General features: G+C 42.8%; 3 long non-coding RNA genes across 3 annotated transcripts in view; all 3 read right to left on the bottom strand.

Annotated features, from left to right (window-relative positions):
* The window catches only part of LOC135383348 (uncharacterized), a 499,267-nt gene that overhangs the window by 12,529 nt on the left and 462,664 nt on the right, over window positions 1-24,074 (bottom strand). The gene's annotated exons all lie outside the window — the stretch shown is intronic.
* LOC135383346 (uncharacterized) lies at window positions 1,032-2,333 on the bottom strand. The gene is made up of 3 exons (XR_010419824.1): window positions 2,161-2,333; window positions 1,894-2,099; window positions 1,032-1,152 (listed from the first exon to the last, which is right to left on the bottom strand). It is a non-coding gene; the product is annotated as an uncharacterized LOC135383346 (long non-coding RNA).
* On the bottom strand, window positions 2,651-3,445 carry LOC135383345 (uncharacterized). Its single transcript, XR_010419823.1, has 3 exons — window positions 3,257-3,445; window positions 3,085-3,150; window positions 2,651-2,711 (listed from the first exon to the last, which is right to left on the bottom strand). It is a non-coding gene; the product is annotated as an uncharacterized LOC135383345 (long non-coding RNA).

Here is a 24,074-nt window from a genome sequence, read left to right as displayed (position 1 = left end):
CATCGTCAGCCCCTTACAACGGCCCCTACCTTGTCCAAAGTCGCCGTCCGAAGTCCCTCACCCTCCTCATCAACGGGCGCTCCGATGTGGTTTCAACGGATCGCATTAAGCCCGCGTACATGAACATTGTCTCCCTCAGCGCTTTCGGCCCCCGTCTCTTCGGTCCCCTGCCCCGTCACCCCGGTTTCGTCAACAACTCGCAGGGTCCACTGCGACTCGAAACCACCTCCCTCCCTCCACCTTTAGATGGAACAGCACGTCTCAGCAGCGTGTGTGCTCGCTCTTTGTGCTTCCAGAGGGAGGGGTGGGGAGCCTGTAGCGCCACCGCCATCTAACGATGGTCACGCTCATCGAAGACTACTTCTTCTCTCTCGAGCTTTTTCGGGCAGTGCCGAACCCAATGGGAAAAACAAGGTCGGTGTGAAATCGGGCCAATGCATCAGCTGATGTCAAAAGTTGTCGGCCCAACTTCCTCAAAAGTGCTTGGGCCGAGAATGGATTTTGACATTGGCCTCACCCGGCCCAACTTGCTGTTACCAACATTGGGCCACCACACAGTGCCGACCTAGATGACATGGGGCCACAGTGAAGCCAGTCTAGACCCAACAGTGGGTAAAAGTAGGGCTGCTGTTGGCTGAGCACTGGCATAGAGCCAGTTTTACTAATGGGCCAAGCACGGGCCAAGCATGGGCCAAGCACGGGCCATGTGGGAGGCTTTTGCAGAAAACGTTAAACCAGATTGCTATATTTATTTAGCTTACCTTCCATAACTGTAATTAAGTAACTATACTAACAGCCACCCAATTCTAGAGCAGGTAAAGTCAGTGAAAGGACCAGAATGAAAGAAACTGACATATTTATTTCGGCAACACGTGTACATTGAACCTTGCAGATGAACTTATTGAAAACATTTTTACCTGATTTGTCGCTTTGTACTCTTTATACTTGACTAGGCTTGACAAGGTGCAGAACATGAGTAGCAGCACAGCACAGATAATTAATCCGCAGAGTCGTAATCTTGAGCTGGTGCACCTTTGAACGTTCGTCGCTGATTTCTACCACCTTCCCTGTCTTGGGCGCCAACCAGCCACTTCTTTATCACAGCAGTCACATCTCTTAGCGTCGCTGTTCGGTAGTGAGTTTTGAGACAGCCTGCAAATTTTAGAGAAGATTATTTTATTTTACTTGTTCATTTTATGTATCTCCAATTCATTTTCTTCCTTTCTTTTTTTCTCTTACAACACACTGATGTTAGCACATAAATGACTTCACAATCTATAGTATATGCAACTGCTCAAAACTCTGACGACCTTATGAATGATTCTTGACAACTGTGTGAGACAAAAATGTTCAGCAAGCAAAATGCTGCTTCAATAATAGCATATTTGGCTGGTCAGTTTCCTGCTGCAAATCAGAGCAGACAAGAGCAGCCTCGACTACAAGCCCGAGCATAGAGAACTACAGAGAAGTGAAGCACGACATCTCTTTGAAGAGGAGTGATAACTGGGATATCATACAATGCTTTTTTGCTATTCTTGATAACAACTCACATCCTTTGAGCTTCAGTCGAACCATCGAACCACAAGTGGGAACTCCGTGGACAACAAAGAAAATTAGACCTGGTACAGTGATATTGCTAGAAATCCACTATCTAAGTAAGCAACAGGCACTGGTAACCTTGCCTATAATTATCTGGAGCATTGCTCAGCACAGCAACGTCAATGTTATTTTACTGGAACCCTAGAAAATATCTTGACAGCTCTGACAGTAATGCTCATGAGTGTCCTCAGAGATCCAGCTTGCAGGCACATGATCAAATAGTCAAATGCTTGTTGTGGGAGCACTCTAAAGCTATATGAAAAGGTCAGTTGAACATGATGAAGCAGGTCTTACCCTTCGACCCATAACAAATATGCAATCTAAATGTTCATACTCATTATCATCTTGATCACACTTTCCAGCTTCTCAAAGGGCTCTTTGAGTCCACGGGATCCCTTCCACCTGAATGCAAGGGCTGCGCTCTTTGTCATCAGGTGTCGTAGTATGGTACGGACATTGTCTTGGATATCAGTTCCCCCGAATTTTGTGAAGTAGGCGACCTGGAACAATAAAGCAAAGAATCGTCGCTCAAAGTGGTCACAACAAAAATGAAGTACTTACCATCTTTTCAAAATTTCCCTCTTGTAATATGTAGGTGTCTAGCTGGATGACCTCCTCAGCTGTCGTTGCAGGAAGTGATGGGCAGTCATCCGGTATCCTAACCTGGTGCAATGATGTTGTGGAGGACAAGAGTGCCCTCAGATTCTTGACTTCTGTCATCAGACGCATCTGGTTTTCAAAGACCTTCTTCTCAAAACCTGTGAAATGTACAGAATATGACCACAGTCTGAGTACAGTCTTTGTAAATGTGGAACTGACGTCCCCATTAAAACTTCAAAACTTACCCAAAAATCGTGCAGACAGATCAATGACACGTCGTTCCAAAGGAATGGAGACACCTAAATATAAATAAAAACAATTAAATAAATAACATAGGTTAAATTGCATGTTGGACATAAAATATGCGGTTCCTGTAATGGTGACCCTTTAACGCAGGTTTCATAGTCAAAGCACATTTGAACAACCAAAATAACACTAACCGATAGTACAGCCACGCTCTTCAGCACTTACACGACCAGACATGACATGACGATGGATGCCACCTTGCTCACCTAAAATAAAAAATGAAGCAAATCTTGTGCGGAAGCGAATCTTGTGCGGAAGCAATTGTGATATGCATTAACTGCAGGATCACGGTATAGTATGCCTGTATGCCTCGAAACAACACAAGAAACTGGACATTCACTATGTACTGATCTGTATGAGCTTTTTTTGTGACACATAATCTGATTAAGGGCTGCACAAAGTCATATTACTACTAGAAAAAGTCAACTAAAGCGAAAGCATTGGGTCAAAGCCACCCAAATATCCCAAGCAGTTGCTACTTCTAGATTAGCTCACGAGGATTTTTTCCCACAAACTGTTCAGATCCCACACACACAATGCCACTGAATTTATCACTTCGCAGTCAAGTTCTGAAAATACCTTCCAAGCACTGCACGTCACTTCGTGCGGGAAATGTCTTCCTCTGTGAAGCATCCCCAGGAGCCTCTGAAATCAGACGTAGGCTTTAGCACCAGTGTTTATCATCATCTATATGGTTCCCCAATTATGTCTGTGCTCACAGGACCACCAATCTCTGTAAATATAACCTCACTGTTCTGTGATGGGTGGGTCACTCTGCTTCCATGAAGTGCCTGCATCGAGCGCTGCAGTCGTTCCCTTGCAGACACCATTGACCGATCTCTGCTTGTCGGTTTTATCGGCGTGTTTGAGAGCGATATGTCATCGCTGTCGCTGTCTAATATGACCCTCTTGCGAATCCTTCGCCCACGTCTTTCTGCTTCAGAGTCTTAGTTGAGATGTGATGTATCCAGTGCATAGGGTAGACATTCCTGGGCTCGTTCATATGCTTCTGCATGTCAAAGCAAGACAAATGATAGAAAGCAGCAATGGAGAGCTAGAAGAAATGCTAAGAATTCAGTCTTGTGCTTACGGTGTAGTGATGTGTGCTTGAGGAAGCAAAATCAACAGAGTTTATTTATTAGCAATCGCGAGAGCATATTAAAACCTGCAACTTCACATTATGTAACTTTATATTTTCATATACATAAATATTTTCATATACATAAAGTATACATATAAAGTATTCGGGTTGTGTATGACAAGATATATATATAAATATTTTACAGACACGCTACTTACTTTTCGTCGCCACTATCCGTGCGGTATATGCTGTCCATTCATCTCGGTCAAAGGGCACTGCTTTCTTGATCATTTTTGTAATCTCCATCTTTGATACTGACTGTGGCCAGTAGCAGTAGCAGTCATCACCATCTCTTGTTACCCAGTTTTCAGGGACAACATATGTACTCCCTTCTGTTGTGAACTCGGCGATATGATAACTAACAGGAAGAGGTAATTTTGTTCAATATAAGATAGCTAGTTCCTTACAAAGAAATTAGTTGGGTATAGACACTTGCTTGATGCGTTGCTAAAATATGAAAACCACTACTGTATATAAGTAGATAGAAACCAAGATTGCTCGGTGGAACGTCAGCGAGTATAATGAAATCTGAAAACATGGTTCACACACAAAGGTCCTTCTTGCACACGGCAACATTCAAAGCCTACACATCAGAGGAGGTGAATCAGAGGAAAGAAAACCCTCGAGGCCTTAAGTGGCAGCAACATTCCTTTGCAAATGATATCGTTAAAAGGAAACACATCAAGCCCGTTAGTCTTGTGGGACACTCGAAAAATTGACAACAACGATGACTTGCAAGGTTGTGTATAGAAGTCACTCTGAATCATGCATTGGTGGCCTACAATTAGAGTGTCTCTGCCAAGAGAAAGAAAGTTAGAAACAGTGACTATTCGGTTTCCTGTTAGCAGAACGCAGTTGTCTGGACGCTCACTGCTCAATATGCTGTTCTTCCACCTGGCTTTCCTGAACTGCTTCCAGGTTACAAAAGACAAGGCTGGTCCTTTAGCATGCACTGAAGAAAGAACAATGCCAGATGCTACTGTTTCATCTTTGCTTCGGGAAGAATGCTCATAACCACGCTCTCTCTCGCAGAGTCTACCATAAAGCTGTTCCAGGGGCTTGTTCCCAGTTCTGACTAAGCGTTTCAAATCCTTCAAATAATTCTCAAATGGAAATCAGCTGTAATTGTCGAGGCACCCGAACTCCTTGCAATCACGGGACAAGTGAATGAGAGAGTGTATATTGTACACAAGTGACTGTTTTCCATACAAAGACCTGCAGTCTATAACAAATGTCCGAAGCAATGTGTCCGCATAGTCAATGTGTCCCATCATGGAAGGACACGACCAGATAGTGATGGCAACGTGTAAATATAGAAAATGCTTGTACCGGGAGGGATCTAGAACTGAGCACCTATATTCTATATATTTCCAGCACCTGAGGACACTCAGAACTTTGACGCTCTGGCAGCAAGGGAAGTCCTATTGCGCCACCGTGGGGAACTGAAAAGGAATAGACTGATGCATGCCATGCGCTTGTGATGGGCCATCACTGCGCATGTGTCGTGTTTTTGTTTTGTTTTTGACTCATCTAAGATAGCACGCTAATACTGGTGTTCAACTCAAAAAGGAGAGGAGATAAGATAGACGGACGCACAGGGGTCATGCTCCGCACCCCCTCCACCAGACAATGTAATTCATCGTACTCACTCTGCTTCTGAAATCACTGTTCAGACTAGCCGCATGACACTACGACGCAAGCAGAAAGAGCCCACCCCCCCTACTGACTGCGCATGCACTCTCTCTCCTGAAGTGCTATTGCGTCTCCTTGTCTTCATCTCTGTATGCACCTGCTGGACTAAACTCTTTTCTTTGAGCTGGACATGACTATTGTGAAGAAATTTCAACCAGAGTCACTGTGTACAAAGTCGCAATCCTAACTGTTCAGGCATGATAGTTGGCGTTATGTGTGTTTTTATTGTTCTGTAGACTCATGTTATAATTCAAATATTAGAAGGACACGTTGAACTTGGTGCATCCTGTGTACTTATTTATTTTCTCTTTTACAGTGACGCAAGGCAGCTCGTAAAAACTCATCTTTTCAAGGGTGCATTCCTTCTTTTGTCTGTATTTTTGTCGCCCTTCTCTTCTCCCTTTCTGCTTCTTTCTCATGTTGCAATGAACTGCGATAATAAAATCAAAAAATTGTTTTCAAACAGTTAATTATAAACTAAAAAGTACTTAAAGAACGGAAAATATAAATATTTTTAACTATCTTTTAATTATTTTGGAACCAGCGGCATGGCCGAGTGGGCTAAGGCGTCCGCTAGTTGGTGGTAACCAAGGTCGTGCTGAAGACTGGGAGGTGGTGGGTTCGAATCCTACCGCCGGCTCTGCTGTCTGAGGTTTGAGGCTTGTCTGAGGTCCTTGTAGCGATTGTCATGCACAGGAATCAGTTGAAGTAGGTTACCTGTAATGACAAAAATTAGACCAGTGTTCGACCAGAGCGGTGTCAAAATTCGAAAATTCCAGGTGAAGTACAGTACACAATAGAATATAGATATAGAATATAGATGAAGTGCTGCCAATAATTTCCCATTAGTCATATTCTGCCGTATGTTGCAGCCACAATACCAAATATGAACTAAATAGTCAAAGCAAATGCCAAAGCTGGCCTACTGTTGAAAAAGTACTATGTGTGCTCTACACACAACGCCATATTTCTTTAGTTATTTTCGCATTGTTTTCGTTGGGCCTCTTGGGCGCTATCTGTGTAGGACTTCGTGTTGCTGTAAAAAGAAAGTGAGGTTCGCGTGGCAATTTTCGAAGTTCAACTTACTAAAAATAAATTTCCTGCAATTAAAAATTGCCCAAAGCCTTCCTCGATAGTGGCAATGTGTCCAGAACTGGTAATTACCGAAAGTCCGGCAAATGCTCCAGCGCCTACATCGCCAGTTCTAATTTTTTTATCACTTTACATGAAACACCCTGTATATGCACTAGATATTAAAACATAAATGTGTACTGCAGCACACACAAACTACTAGCGTGACCTCCGAAGGTGCATATTAACTGCAGTAAGCCTAATTGGGTGCTCCAACTCTAGCCAAACTTTACCTACTCCTAAAATGAATAATTCAAACATTTATCTAATTGACTAACTCCCGATACCGTACAGCTCCAGTTGTAGGATCCAATGCCAGTAACCTAGGGGCAGTGATGAATGTACCTAAAATAAATAATTTTATCTTTATCTCCAAATAAATATCTGTATTCAGTAAAAACCCTCTATATTAACCTAATGTAAGCATGTTTACGCATAATCTTTGTATGCGCCTTTATGTTCATTATGGCAGAGGTTGCACGATGGCTCAGATAGGTGTATAAATATTCCACATATCTTGGAGACCCACCCACCCCTTCTCAGCAAAATAGACCTACAGCACAAAGAACTGCTACCAACTTCTTGATGACTCCATCTGTCTTCTCTCTTAGCAGTGATGGCAGGAAGCAGAACAAGCACTGACCAGGGCACCTAATGCGATGGGCAAATTACAATGCGACTAAATATGTGACACACCTGTATTATTCAATAAATTGAGATTTTGCAGTGTCATAGCTTCAACACAGAGCCACTGCTTTCTGACCAGCAGACACCTTCATAAATGACCACAGCAGAAGGTGTACCACTGGGGAGAAGCAGGTATTCACATGGTTCTGGTGTACCGAAGAATTATCTGAACTGCAAGAGTAGAAAGGTGATCGATGAGGATTACATATGCATCTAAGTTCTGCAAATCAGGTGCAAGGACAACAGCAACAAAACCATGGCTCCAGCACTCTCCTCGGTGCACTTATGGGTGTTGGCACACGCTTACTAGTGCTTCCATTTCAAAGCGCAAGGAGCTGGAAAAAGACAGATGCTTAACGGTCAGATATGCGATTTTGAAGTGCCGCAGAACTGAGCGATACTCGCGCTGTGTGTTCATTGCCTAACACTGAATATGTGTGCGAAATATCTTGCTCCAACTGTTCGTAGTTTTTTAGAAAACAGTTTTTTAGTTTCCCACGCCCGGCCGTCAGACCGTCGGCAAACCCTGCGCACGGTCGCACCGACGTCACTGCTCTCGGTTTATCTGTCTTTGGCTTGGCATTGACTCTTGGTATGGCCCGCTTGGCTTCTTTCGTTTCGTCCTCTGTGCATCGTACATAAGCGAACCAGCTGTTATGTTAGTGCTAAGCCGGAAACAAAGCGTGTGAATATTTTTTTTGGCACGGCGTCGTTTGGAAAGTGCACTTCCTTGTTCTGACCTTGCCTTTTATGGGCTGAGCGATATGCCACGGCGAAGTTTGTCGAAGATGCGACGGTGCTACGTGCTACGCTGTTAGAACAATTCATCGGAGCATTCAAGTGTTACCTTTTATAAGCTGCCAAAAGACCAAGCAGTGCGAAGCTCTTGGCTGACAGTGGTGCCTGCTAATTTCCACTGCAAGGATTTCGTCAACGAATGTTATCATAGGTTACGCGCGACTCCAGAGGCAATTTGGAATATCGGCACGAAATCGTCCGGATGAAAATCTGAGGTGCCCGCCGGCACAACATTTTGAACGTGCACGGAGGATCAAGGCAAAAACGAGAGCAAAAAAGGTAAGTCGAGGTTCAGATACAAAAAATAGCAAGGCCTAATGAATCGATTGTGCAGCTGTCCTACTGCGCTTACTCTGATAAACCACGATTAAGAACACAATAGTATTGATAATCTAACTTCTGAATTGTCACAGGTGCACGCTGAAGGCGAAATGAAGCATGATCTGGCTTGCATCTGGTGCATGAAGAAATTGCTGGCACGTTAGTTGCAGTCTACCTCCACCAACAGGTACGACAGTGTGATGTTATAATTTGAGTATTCACCTATGTTCAACTTTTCATGTGCACTCGCATGCAGACATCTTGACACACTTTTAAATCTGCCCTCAAAGGTTACAACCTGTGCTTTCAGGGTGGAAAACAAAGGTCGCCATTCCGATTAGCTGCTATCTCCCAGTTCAAGCACTTTTGCTGTCTGGACACTGGTTCCTGTGGATGGGCTGTTACAAGCTTCACTGTCTGATATATAAGGTACGTTACATTAGTTCAGTTAATTTGTCTTTTGCACATTTTCATTACTGTTAGTTGATTACTGTTGGACATACAATCCTTTGACACACAGAGCTGATGTCGCCTCTGATAACGTTTTAGAATTTTCAGTGTCATCAACGTCCATTGATGGAAGGTGCCTTTACTATCTGTGAACCTTTAATTGAAGAACAGCCCAGAATTCATGTTAACATTGTCTACTCTGATTATTTCACTGTCTGTGTTCTGAGAGCTTAGAAAAATCGAAACTATTTATTTGTCACAACTTCACACTGGATGTGGTACTGGCTTGACATGTAAGCTAAAATACCTGGATTCTACAATAATTGTGTTGAACTTGGTGCATTACCGTGGGCAATGCCACATTCACTACATTTTTAGTGGGTCTGGTGCACAAATACTGTGTGCATACTGCATACATACATACTGTTTGATAGGCAAAAATACCTGAGCAGTGCTGTGTAGTCTTTTATACCCAAAGTCCATACTCTTACTGCAAAGTCACAGTACGTAGACCAGCAATGTGCAGGTATGCTGCGATAGAGATTCACAACAGAAAGAAGACTGTTGAGAGCATCGAAATTTTAATCGGACGAGACTTTCGAGCACAAGGCTGCTCTTGTTAATGTCTACATGAAGTTACAAACTCCCAGAATATATAAAACATGTTGTAATGTGAGAGCGAGGGTTGCTACAGACATAAAAATAATTACACAATCATATATAATAAAATAAAAAGGGGGTACAACTCCCCCTCAACTCAACTCGACACTCAATAACTCTACTTATTCTCTACCTTACAACATGTCATATATTCTGGAATTTTGTAACTTGATGTTAGACCTCAAGAAGTACAGCCTTCTGTGCGAAAGTCTTCTGTCTGTTGTGCACAATCATTATTCAGTAAATACGACTATCCATTTCTTGTCATAAATGCTTTTCTTTCTTTTTCTGCAGGAGATGAGCATCCATAAGGACACATGGCAGAAAGGGAGTCTCTTTGAGATGACAAACCCTCATCACCTCATGAGGATACAATGCTTGACGAATGATTCTCAAGCACATCGAAACTTCAACAAATAATTCATGAAAAAGTCAGTCAGTGCTAGCACCAGGAACTGAACGTGAACTATTTGCCTATCTGTTAATGTTGTGGCGTGTGTTGCGTTTTTCTCTTTGTGTGTTCCAGACTCAGAACAGTTAATTTGGATCAGGTCAGGTACGTTTCATTGAGACATGGCAAACATAAAGTGGTGTTTCTCAACACAACTTAATAGTGGCCTTCATGCATTACTTCTACGGCCATTAAGCGTGAATGGCAAGCTGCACATTATGCATGATGTAAAACCCCAAGACTAGGGAACACGAAGGGACAGACACAAACACGTCCCTTTGTGTTCCCTAGTCTCGGGGTTTTACATATGCATCATCTTCACCAGCTCGCTTGCTTCCTAGCCATTTGTTCTGCACATTATGTTCACTCTACTTTTATCGTGTGCTATATAATCTTGTTCAAGTTCTGTCAAACGACGTGTAATGCTATCAAAAAATTCAGTACACTGTTTATGTGGGTTGAATGGTAGCGCATAAATGCAGAAAGGGAACTGTCATGTTATGGAAAGTGTTTACGTACTTGTAGATTTAACTACTAATTTTATTGGTTAGCTTTCGCCGGCATATGATGTCAAGCCATGTTATATTAATTTGGAACATGTCTTCTTAGTAGCCAGAGCAGCTGACACATTGAGAACATAGCCCGTGTGTGTCTGTCTTTTCCACCGCAGCCCTTGGGTTTCCTCCCTGATGCTACACATGTCAGGGATAGGTTTCAGAACCGGTAGTTCCGCCAAGTGTGAATTACTTTTCAGGGGATCATCACGCTGGCAGATGAAACTTATCGTTTAAATTATTTGCAGGACAGGAATTGCGTAGCTTCACACAAATACTACTACTACGACGTAAGAGTGGTTTCAAATCTAGCTTTTTTGTGTTCCTGACATTATCGCACAAGATGTAGTATCCACTATGATCCTTTATATGAGGGGTATGTACAGTGCAATCAACAGATGCTATTTACAAATCTGTGTTTTCTACTGTGTTGAAATGGGTAGTTTGTATCTGAGAGCATATAGGAAACACAGGCAGCCAAGGACAGACTTTGATGCCCTCGAGAAACATGGCAACACATTGCAGGGATTCTGGATGCTGCATAAATTTCCAGAACACACAGCTCAAGGCAGCGGTTAAATAACAAGTGGTTAGAGAAATACAAGACAGTTGCACGTGTAAGCAGTCTGCTGTTGGATTTGCTTCTGTCTGAGATACGTTATCTCAAAGGGAACGCACGGACACACTCCGAATGATACTAGGGCTGCCTGTGAAATAGAATGAGGAGAGAGGAAGATATATAACCCTTTTTCTTGTCTGTTATCTATTGGTTATATTGTCATTTGCTTAGCAGCATATATGTGAATATTCCAGAGTCTGCTTATAAATATATCATTGAGAGCTAGCAGCCGCACCTTAGATTGTCTCATCCTGTCCTTGGCTGCTTATGTTTCACTATGGCCATGTTTGCTATTGCAAAAACAGAAAACAAAAAAAGACAATAGAAAAACACGAAAAGAGCGACCTAAAAACCTGCCTGTTCTAGCGCTCACATGGAGGGCAATGCAATGAGGTAACATGTTTCCATTCATGAACTAGTGCAAGTATACATATCACATTGCAACCGAATATTCAGATTTTTCTTTAAGTACTTTGTTTTTTTAGCTTTGTTTGCACTGTCTATTATTGGAGCTTTATGTGATTCCCCTCTTGAGATACTTTAAGATTGCTGATGCTGTGCAGTTTGTTAATTTTGAAACTGTACTGTTCTGAGGTACAAAAAAGAGAATTGTCATATCTGCATTTTGTACATAGGAATAATTTGTAAGTACTTTCCTTGTTGACATTAATGTTAGCACCAGGTCACAACATTGTTTATTGATGCAAAAATGTAAATAAATAATTTATTTGCTTGCCAAACAATGCACAAATGTCTTCTTTTCTAGTGAGATATCCCTGTTCACCAGACATAAATGTGGAGAAGTTAAAGGAGCACAATGATGGTAGAGTCTAGCGTTGCTTTTTGCCACTTCACATATATTCACTGTTATTCGTGTGCACATGTAGGAATAGGAAGGTAGAGCATGTGCATAAAAAATTTCGTATGGCAGCCACACATAGTGTTCAGAAGATTAATTAGAAGATGTCCAAGCATATATAATTGTGCTTCATGTGCATGAGTATGCTACGGATTGCTTCCATGAAGCCTTTTTATTTAATTTTTATAAATTCTTTTATAAATGTTATTTTTTATTTTATTAAATTCATGTTACATATTGTATACTTATATTTTATTTTCATTATAAGTTAAAAACTCAAGTTACCACGGCCCCGTAAGAGTGCCCTTTGCAAATGTTTGGTAACGTGTCCTCTAAATGTAAAGGCAAATGGCAATCGAGAATGCTGCAGACAAGGTTGCAACTTACATATTGCTTAGCATGTCCTACATACAAAGTGATTTGTACAATAATTCCTGAGCACGAGAATTAATTCCGAGGCTGGCCCAGTGATGTCACCCAGGACGACAAGTCACATAATTGCCTCTAACACTTTTACAACCCCATGGGCTGAGTGTGAATTGAAAGAGCACTCTACAGAAGGATAATGTGCATCTGATTTCTAGTATCTATGCTATGCCCTAACTCTTCAGACACCACATTTCAAAAAACACCATTTCTAAGTGGCAATATGTGCTCTGGTACTGCTTTTGCGTCTGCATAGTGTGCAACCACAAGGGCTTCTGGAGCTTTTGTGTACATGTTTTTGTGCGACGGTGCTCATTACAAACAATATCCAATGTTAGACATAAAACGCAGTAGTTTGTTAGCGGCCACACAAACGCAGCGGACATGGGAGTGTGTATTCAAAGAAAGCTTCTGGAAAAATGCACGGATCCCGCAAAAAGTTTAAAATGTGATTTGTATTTCGTTTTACGTCTCTCGTCGTTACATACCATCGTCGACGCTGTTGCACATTGATAAATCGCACGTAAAACATGTCCCATAGGAGTATGCGGTTTCTCAAATACATAGCACAATTTTTTCCTGCAGGAATAAAACGCTGTCGGCATTTTCTTGCTAACACGGCTGTCGAAACGTCAGTCTCTACAATGGGCAAGTGCTGTAACGGGGCTAACGCAGACGCGACTTGATACAAATTGTACGTGCTCACAAAACACAAACGACGAATTCCAGTCACAACATCGCACAGAGGTTTGTTGCGAATGAGTTCGCAGCTGCTGCACTGTTTACTTATCGCGGACGGTGAACCCGGCTGTCCACCATCTTCAAGCACAAATACGTGAAGCCGCTAGAAGCCGTAGCTGAAATCCACTGACAAGTACGAATGCGCGTACACGTCACAATGCCAGTTCGGTGCATCTACGTCATAAAAAATGGCTGCGCCCAAGTGTGTTTCGGAATGAATTACTATTTTTTTGACATGGACTGTACCGATCTGAGAGTATGAAGGTGCATTTTGGGGAGAGCTGGATGTGGGCTTTCAGAATATCACAACCGTTTCGACTATTTGGGATATCGGCATAGCTGACCTTTAACGCATGAAAGATATAAAACGCAATCTCAGCTGATGCTGTGTTCTGAAGTACAGCTCAGATGAAGCTGTATACTGCGCAGAAATACATGCTTCACACACACACACAAAAAAGAAAAGCTTTCCATAAGAACAAAACCTGCACAACAATCATAACATAACTAGCAACTGCATTATATAAAAATCAGACATTATGTGAAAATTCCGTCTGCGTTGAACTGCACAAATTCCCCAACCAGTCTGCCTTTCACCTGAATAATGGAAAAGCAGACCACAGGCAGACGAGCACATTCGAAAAACGAGGGAGAAAAAACAACTGATTTGTATGCTCAATTACACAGCAACATGCAGGCAGACGCGACACTGTTTGAAGATCTTCTAAGAATGTGCGTTTGTACGATCGACTTTTGCGTGTACCCTTGGACACACACTCTTCCTCAGACAGCACAACTGTCCCTGTATTCATTGTGCAAAGAAGCGCAGAAAACGCATGCAATACAACGAAATCAGAGATCCATTTACCTGTATCAGCAGTTTGTCCGTTACGGTATCAAAAGCTGGAGCCCCGTAAGTGCTGACTTCACGTCATCTGCACGGTGATCGCCTCCCACTGAGATTTTGCTTCGTCGACTACTTGTATTTCACAAACACAGTGACACTCCCCATGCAGCACAATGTACTGAACGTCGAGTGCAATAGGGGTGGACGGTGTGTGTCTTATCAATGTTCTTTAGTTGCACGAGCCTGTTCAAGGCCTTCCACCTACCCGTCCACCCTTATTGCACTCGACTTTCAGTACAGTGTGCTGCTTGGGTCGTTCTATCCTCACGCAAACGTCCCCACGAAAATGATGAACGAGAAGTTACAAAACTACAAAGACCAAGTGCAAGCACCCTCGCTTGTTTCTGCATGTTTCAAATCCGTTTGACGGGATCCAAAATGAGGAGCGGCAAATCCCGGAACAATCATGGTTTATACATGGCACATTATCGGAACAAATTTTTCACCTATGCGTTTTACTGCCATGCGAGCTGCCGTTTCACGCAGTCTCACGTTTTGAGGGCACTGCTAGCGGCTCCCACGGGGTCCACCCAACGTTACTAGATACTGTCAGTTATCAAACTCCGCTGGCGTACACGTCGCCCCTCCGTGGCGCGCCGGCTGAGAGGCACGCGCAACAGTGTTTGCCCGGTTGCAGTGCGTCCTGCTTTGTTTTGAACTGTGTGTGTGGAAATGTGTTGAACCAAATGTGCGAATGTGGTTAAACGGTTAAACATTGTTTCGGATAGGAGAGATCCCGCATTGTTTTGTGAATGGCTGCAGAAGTGGTAATGAGCCTGCTAGAACTGCAGCGACAAAAAGACACTTTTTCAAACCTCCGACTGACCCTGTACGTCTGAAAGAGTGGCAACGGCGATTCCAAGATTGATAAGGTACTTTCGAGCACATGTGTTGTCCTGTAATGTGCATTTGCGAAGGATACATTGTTAAAGATTTTGTGCATCAATGTCGGTGATGACTTGGTTGTCATACCACGCGACAAGTGGGCTTTGAAAGACGGAGCTGTCCCCCGTATCTTTCCTAACTGCCCGAAATACCTGCCGAAGGCCAGCACGGAAACGCAAGGCGCCTGCAGTGCGACAACCCCTTCAGTGCAAGCGGCAAAAGAGGCAGTGTCAAAATGATCAAGAAAATACGTCACCTGACGCTGACAATTACGACGCTTCGAGTTTCGTGGGTTTACAGGGCTGCATCTCTATTTGTTGAACTTTCGGTCATAGAGCAATCAGGTAGACGGGCTACAAGGTCGGTTGGTGGACGTAGTGGACTCATCTGTTGTGGTGTACCACTTGGAGCTGAAGAACACCCTTTGTGTCAAGAAGGCGGTGTTGTTGTTGAAGGACCTTAGCTTTTCTATTTGTGCTGACGGCTGACTAGTGCCACCATGTGTCTACACTATCAACTCGACTGTGGAAATCAAGACTCTTGCAGATCTGAAGTCCTTTCTCTGCTATGTGGAAAAGCTGAAATTGTGCAGGGGGATCTCAGCAAAGCAGTACCCAGATTCACATCGTCATCTGTGGCAACCACTGATGGGAACACATGGCGACGCAATACCTGTACAACATTGACAATGAACACCACCTGCTGTGAATGTAGAACCTCGAACCAAACTCTTCTTGCAAGGTGTGAAGAAACAAGACCAGAAGGGCAGCCAAAAAGAGTAAGCAGAAGTCATTACGCCGAAGAGCCATTCGGGCTACCACGAAAAGAGAGAAGGTGAAGCAAGAGCTGGCTGCCATGAAGAAACAACTTTCTACTGTCAGTGAGGCAAATATAACGAGCGTGCTCAATGTTCTTCCACAAAAGCAACACTCTTGTTCAAGACTGCATTGATGGCTGCAAAAGCTAAATCCGAAAATGGAGACGGTACGACGAGGAATGGATGATGACATGTCTCCTTTTGCAGATATCAAGTCCAAAGGCCTACACTCTGATTTCTGACATGCAGGTGCTGCCGCTTTCAACGAGGGCTCGTCTTTGTCAAATAATCAGTGGCATTCCATGCAAATATGGTTAAAATGAAATTGCACTGAAGAGCATCAAGGAGCATTTCCATGGAAAGAACCATCTGAGGAGATGTGGTGTGCTACTTCTCGACGAGGATTAAGCTTAAGCAGTCTGTTGCCTTCAACAAAGTGTCGTATCAAATGGATGACTTGTTGACTATGGTGACGTCAGTGACACCGCTACAGATAGGCTTGCTGACCACGCACTAGTTCTTATGTTTGTGCCACTTTTTGAGGACTGGGTGCAGCCCATTGCAAGTTTTGCCACGAGAGGAGCAGCTCCTGGGGATGTCCTTTCCAAACTCTTAATAAGTGCAGTGCTGGAACTCCACAAGAACAATGGCCCAGTGCTTGCCATCATCATTGATGGGGCTGGCAACAATCGATCAATGTGGACCAAGCTAGGAATATCCGGAAAGCTGGACTCAGTGTGCCACTACATCGAACACCCGTTAGAGCCTTCACAGAAGATGTACTTCATGTGTGACGTTCCGCAAATCATAAAGTGCATAAGGAATCACCTAAAGAAGTCACTTACGGCATGGTATGACGAAATGATCCATGTGCTCTGAATTTATCACGTAATTTCTGCTTACTTTTCATTACAGGCTGGTGATCATCAGATAAACTTCCAATATTATGAGAGGATAGAGAGGTAGCAAGCGAGCTGGTGGTATAGATCCATAACTTAAAAAAACCCGAGACTAGGGGACAAAAAACGACAAACACAGACAAGGTCTCAAACACAGCTGAAAGTTCACATTGCAACATTGTTAACCCCAGAAACGTTCCACTGTCGTCAAGTACATCGAATATTTTGTCTAAAGGACCAAAATTTTGTTTAAATTTAAGGCCGTCAAAGCTTGATGTTGCCGCGTGCATTTTCAAAGTTTCCTCTCGCTTTGAAATGACCCGAAAGATCATCTGCCTTTTGTAGCAGAGCTATGAGACGGTTGTCCCAATGTGTTGATTCAGGCTTCCCTGCAACGAAACGAGGTACCTTGCCCATAACAACCATTCAAAATGAACTTCGGATGAAAGGATTACATCTATTGCAAACGGACAAATCATCAAAGTTTGCTGTCCTACCTGTGAGCCTTTTGAATCCTAAAAAGACGGATGCGGTTGTGAAATTGCTTAAGCCGTTCCCAGGCAATTTTGCAGAAATCAAAACTGGCGATTTGTTCAATGCTCATGGAAAATGATATGAGTGCTATCTGTAAGGCTATACGTTCGCTTCCCGTTCGAACCCTTTCGGTCAAGTTTTTGTTGAAAGATCACAAAGGTTTGATATGCCTCTGAGAATTGTCGTAAATGAGAACCACACTTGGCAAAAAGTTGTATCTTCTTTCATTAAGAACTGTCTCTCCTCAATTTACGAACCTAGCCCACTTGTCTTGAAAAATTCTGAGAGTCTTCTTGAGGCCCGGCATCTTTTCACGGTAAAAAATGTCACGCATTGTCCCTGGATATTAAGGATCTGTATTATTCTCTCCGAGCTGATACTCTGTTAAACCGTGTAAGAGATTTTTAGAGTGTAACCTGGTGCGTTTCAGTCAAAAAGCGGGTAATTCTGTCTCGGATTTTCTTCGAGTTCTAGAATTGTATCTTAAATCAACTGCTTATAAGTATTGATGGAGAATGTTTACCCCAGAAGACGGGGCTCTGTATTGGTTCTTCTATTGCACCGGTATTGTCAGAAATTACCTGCGTGCTGTTGATACTGCTGTATTGTCATTTATTTCAACTGTTTCCACTGCTCTCTTCTTGTAAGAAGGTTTGTCGATGATTTGTTGCGGTTGTTCAAACGAAGAGTCCATCATTTCTGACTGTGAACGTGTTATCAGGTCTGTCGCTCCCGAACTAGATTTTACTGTTGAGTACCCCATGAATGGAGAGCTACAGTTTTTGGCTGTACGACTTTTGTTCAGCCCTTATCTTTGCTGGAACTATGGCAAAATAGTTCCTAACCTATCCTGTCTGCTAGTAGTTGCCACTCAAAAACTGTCAAGTTTGGAGTCATCGCCGGGTTACTGTCAAATGCTCGTGAAAAAGTCTTGTGTTCACCAGTTACAATCTTCTCTGTGCCACCAACTGTCTCGGTTGAGGGACGCGGGCTACTCCCATTGTAAGATTTTTCATGGTCTAATGACACTTGGAAACAAGCTTTTTTCCGTTTCCCTAAAAGAAAATAATGTTACTGGTCATCGTGTCGTAATTCCGTATCTTCATAAATTTCTCATAACCTGCTTTTGTTGGCGAAGAAATTTGATGTGAACCTTGTATTTAGAAATGATTTTCGTTTAGACTCGTTGACCACCTTTTGAAAAAGTTGAAGCTTCGTGTAAAACCCACAGAACTATGTATGTGAACTGTCGTTCTAATATTGTATATCAGATACCTCTGGAATGTGGTTTTTGTTATATCGGCCAAAGTAAACGCTGCCTAAATGATCGCTTGCGGGAGCATGCCCTCAAAGTAAAAGAATAACGATTGTTCTTCCAATTGGTAAAACACCTACAACTCTGTAGAGGCTGTGCGCCCAGATGGCATGAAACCTTTGTAATGTCCAGGGGAAAGTGACCTCACAAAAGGCTTATGAAGGAAACGCTGTCCATTATCTCTGCTGGAACTGTGTCAGCAAAGCCTTCCTGACCTTCCCGTTGGTTTTGGGGACGTTCTTACGTTACTCCTCACCCTTCATTCTCACCCACTTGAGCCCTTATATGTTTGTGTCTGTTAAGTAAACTTTCAGCTGTGTTTGAGACCTTGTCTGTGTTTGTCGTTTTTGTCCCCTAGTCTCGGGTTTTTAAGTTATGGTTCCAATATTATATCACACTTACGAAACAGAGAAGGATAAGCATATGCGGGTTGTGCCAAAGCTGACAAGAGAGCATGTCGCTCCTGACAATCTTCGTAAAATGAGTGTCAGGCTCGCTACTCAGGTACGGCCTGTGTGTGGAAGGGATATCTTTGTTTTTATGTCTGAGAAGAGATGGTTCTGATTTTACTTTTTTTTTTTCACCAGCTGGTTAGCCATGGGACATCAATTGGCCTCAGGGTGTACAGAGAAGCCGAGGTTCGAGGGATGCAAGATTCTGAACATACAGAAATATTTAAAAGTTGTTAAATGACCTCTTTGATGCATTAAACATCAAACCCCATCAAGAGGAGTCAGACATGAGTCAAGGGAAATACAGGTGTACCACCGTGTCCTTCCTCTGTGCTGCTGTGGTATTTAAAAGCATGTCAACATTTTTCTGTCAATGAGCTTTGTCAGTCATGCTACAATGACCTTTTTCAGGTAATTAAAGATTTCTTGGACTTGCTCAACAAAACAGAACAAAACTCAGTCCAGAAGAACCTGAAGCTTTTTGCGTCAAACAAACCACAGAGTCCTTGCGGGTCACACTCTTATCTACGCTAGACATCATCAAGTACCTACTAGATGAAGGTACCAGCTATGTCTGGACGGCCAAGCTGAATCAAGATACTTTGGAGGTGAGAACATACTGCCATTCGTGTATTACAGTCAATTCACTACATTGCAATGACACTGGAATCTTTTCTAGCGACATTTCGGATTGGTTGCGTTCATTCGGAGGCGACGAGTCACATCCCCACAGTGGTGAACTTCACACAAATATTTCGTTTGCTCAGCTGTACACGCCCATCAAGACAGCTCTACGTGGCAGTGTGCAAGGTGCCCCAAGCAATGTTCTTGTTCACATTCAAGATACACTGAGACAACGAAGGCAACGTGTCGCACACAGCAATCATCTTTGCATCACTTCATTGAAGCTCAATTGTTGGAGATTGTGTCAGATGTCAGCGATTCTTCTGTCCGAGAGACGACGACCATGCATATGCCAAAGGAAACATTGAGGGCAGTGTTGTGCGGGTACATAATCCATAAATTATCGATGGCCAGAAAGCATGTGACGAATGTATTCGGGATATTAGCTGTGCAGTTCCAGTAGTTACATGTGATACATACTCCACAGCTTACAGAAGCTTCAAGGAAGGTTGCTTAAATCATCCACCTGCAAAAATGTTGGATGTAGTGATAATTGTAACCAGCACTGTTTCCGGCACCTCTATGATGAATGTGGCCCTTGTGCAGACCTCTTCTGGAAAGTGTTGACAACCTCGAGCAGCACAATCATTCCGCCTCGGCTGTGTCCAGCAGCATGTCGTCATTTACGTGTGAGATACTCACCTTCTTTTTAATAACCCGCATGCATTTCTATAACGAGAGATGTCAGTGGGACGCCTAGAGAGTAGCGAAAAGGCTGCTGTTGCCACAAAGAAAGTTCGTCTCCTGTAGAGTCTCCGTTAAATCCATGAATTGATCCATGCCATTTGTTATCACGATAGGAAATTGCTCATGTCTCGCAAAGTAAGTACAAATAAGTAAAAAAAAAACCATGTTACTGGACACCACTAGTTCTGTGTTCTTCAGTGACCACCTGATCAGTGGGACGATTTCAGAATCTCTGTTTAGAAAACTCAAAACTAGAGATGGGACAAATCCTGAATTTTCCAAGTACGAATCCAAGGTTCTGTGAGTCCACGATCTTATGAATTTTAAATCATTCTTATGAATTTTGAAAAGCCAGGGGCAACACTTGTACTGAAAAGTGTTTTGAAGCAGAAGTTTATATATTTGTTTAATGAAAACAAATTAAATAATAGTTTGCTTTCAGAAGAGAACATACCCTTATGCTTCTCCTTAAATGAAATATATTTAATGTGCTGTTCATCTACTACAGGGAATACATAAACTCATGAGTCTGAATTCTTTCCATAAAACTGAAGAAATGATCAAAAGCAAAAAAATTAGTTTTAAACATTACTTTTAAACATGAGTTCCTGCCTGAACTCACAGTCTAGAGCAATGTAAGAAAACAAACAAAAAATGTAGCTGAAAATAAATTACTGCAGATTTTTGTTCAAAAAACACCACCATTCTCACTTGCTCTGGATCTAGCTTATGTGTTTTCTTATCACACCTCTATCTATGGCAGATCTATACACCTGATGTGCTGAAGAGCCTTTCTGACATTACTGTCGAGGTGGTGTGATCAGGTACTTTGTCGACAGTTTCCTCAAATCGAACGTTTTTGGCGCCAATCAATTTGTAAGCAATCTGGCTCTCCGCGGACTCTTGAGGCGCCAATATTGAGAAGAAACAAACAAACGCGCTTCGTGGATTCGATTCGCCGTTTTGGCCACTGGGATTCGTATACCTGAACCTCGAATCCCTGCCTAGGATTCGCCGATTGGGTTGACCCATCCTTACTGAAAACTAAACTGCGGGAGGGTGGATGACGCAACACTCGTCCTCGTCTTGTTTTTCGCTCTGTTTAGTACTGAAGCAGTCTTCTTCGTGTGTACAAGGCTCACTGCCGAAATCAACTAAAAAGGTACGCCGAATTAACACAACAGGTAAGACGTGCACAGGTGGGATGGGGGACAGGCGCCCGTCCAGTCTACGTCTCTCCGGTGCTCACCTAACATGTTACGCTGGATTCCCTACCTTCAACCAACTAGCTCGACATCATGTCCCGCTAATTTACATGTCCTCGAGTCAATTTGTCAGACTGTGGAACACGGTTGCCGTGCAATGGAATGGGCTGACACAATGGCGTTATCTGCGCCCAAGCGAACACGCGGCAAAACGGCAGAATTTCGAGCAAACAACGAGCGCAGCGCATCTCTTGAGCGGCAACGGAAGGGGGTCACGTTTCCTCTGGCGATCCAAGCAGAGTTTGGCAACTTACAGTATCTAGTAACGTTGGGTCCACTCTCCTCTCGTTCTCGCACGCAACAGATTCCGCTCGAAGGAGTGCGAGAAGGAAGGGGGAGTCATTGCCAGAGAAGCGGCGACTTGGGGGGTCAGGCGAGGTCTCATCGCGACTCCCCTTTTTTCTTAGAGTGTAGCAACATGCAGTGCTTTTCAATTTTCCTCACAGCTGCAGCCGGGATTGTGAACACATTGCGGAGCTCTCCTGCCTAGAGTCCAGGACCAGGAATTTTCATTTCGTGTGACAAGGTATATTACACCCATTAACATACTGAATCATAACCTGTCCTCAATATGTAGGTATTATACAAGTTCTTAGGTATGGGATTGCAGTTTTGTAATTTAACTATGTGATATGCGTAAGTTCCAGTGTGCTGTTTCTCTGTTGAATAAATTTCTGATAAAACTGGTACACAGTACGTTCGGTGCCATACAGCAATTCGTGACTACCTGTGCACATGGTTGTTATGTAGTCACGTACTGAGAATGCGACTTCGGTCAAACCGTTGCGTCCTTCAAAACCCTGCATACATCACAAGCGCTCCACTTCACGAGGCTGCTTATAAACAGGGTGTTTAATTTTATGCAATACTACAAATGCAGTTTTTGCAGGTGTAAGCAAATATTTTGTGTGAGGTAGTATAGACGTGGAAGCAGATCTTTTGTGTGAGATAACATAGAACTGCCAAACAGCTACTTAATTAAAATGCATTAAATAGATTTACATAACTACATTGATAAATTACATTGGGGCTTTTTAGCTGCACCGAGATCAGCAGAATGTGAGGCAATTCTTGTTCATAGGACCACGTCACGTGCACTATTTATGGTGCGATTTTTCTTTACAATGCCGAAGCAAGGGAAAACTGTAAAGAAGTGCAGGTACTACACTACAAGTTCTTTTTGAGAGCCAAGTGCTTCGACTAAAATTTGCACCTGATTGGTGTAACAGCTGACTGCTGTCCAGATACGTAGAAATGCCGTTGGGAGTTAAACTGCAATCAGCTCGATCAAGCAGTCATTTCAAATTTTGGCAAATTTCATCACAACACAAGACTATTTGATATACGTGGTGGTTATACTTCCATGTTGTGTACGTATTCGACTGAGCCCATTACATTACAAGGGCTGCCTCCCCTTATGCTGTCATGGATTTGCCGAAAACGTTTGAATGAGAAAATATTGATGAATTTTCATTTCACATCTAGTGGTTTGGTATATATATATATATATATATTAAATATATTAAATATATACATTAAATTGCAAGTCTGCTTGGACGTAGAATCCACCTGGAAACACTGCAACAATGCTCTCATCATAGGTTTTAAATGAACCGCTGTACCGAAGGAAAATAATCCTGTTTTTTGCATGTTTTGTATCATCCATGTTTGTGTTTTCATTTTAAAATGCGTGCAGTATGCAGCTCACTTTTTGTATTTTTGTTTCCTATAGCACCAAGAGCGGATGTTTATCCTGTCTAGAAAGTCATGTCTAGACTTGAGCTAATATTTGTGAATATAGGTTGCAATCGTTGTAATTTTTATGTATGTACATGCGCTTTGTCTTTTCAGGACAGACACGTGGAAGATAACCTTTTGCATCAGATACTCAACTGAAGAGGAGTCTCTCCTCGTTGCTCTCAATGGAACCAAAAGTAGTATAAATACAAAGCTTGTTCCTCATATGCCTGTTTTGTGTGCTTGCATGCAACATTTATGGTGCTCAAAGCACACGACACCCCTCGAAAGGAATTCTAAAGAAAAGCGATAGAAACTCTCGCATTAGTAGGTCATTAGAGTTTCTATAGAATTACGGTGGCCAATATTCCGTAAGAACGCAGTAGGGACACGTCGAGATCTTATGAGAATTTCTATAGACGTATTGGATTTTACATTCCAGCGTATTGCATTTTACAATTCTCGACTCTAGACTGACTGTAACCTGCCTGGGCTCACACCTTGCTAGGGCACTTTCTATGTCATTGGCACCTTGGGAGCCATACATCCTGGAGGTCCTGAGCAGCAGTGGTGGTACTGGTAATATGAGAGAGAGAGAGAGAGAGAGAGAGAGATTGAGATTATGGGTTTAATGGCAAAAGGCAACAAAGGCCATAGAGCACCAAAACTACGGTGAGTATGTGAGAGACGATTATGGGAGAGATGATGACGTGAGAGAGAGAGTGTGTGTGGTAGTTAAAAGCTATCTACAGGTATGAGCGATGAGATAGACCAGGATAAGAGAGAGAGGAGGATGACGATCACAAGTGAGTATGGCAGTTAACAGCTATCTACAAGTGTGAGCGATCAGGTGATCC

This window comes from Ornithodoros turicata, chromosome 2 (genome assembly GCF_037126465.1).
Source record: "Ornithodoros turicata isolate Travis chromosome 2, ASM3712646v1, whole genome shotgun sequence".
Classification (NCBI taxonomy): Eukaryota; Metazoa; Arthropoda; class Arachnida; order Ixodida; family Argasidae; genus Ornithodoros; species Ornithodoros turicata.
Note: the sequence above shows the minus strand (reverse complement) of the source record. Positions and strands in the feature narration are given on the sequence as shown.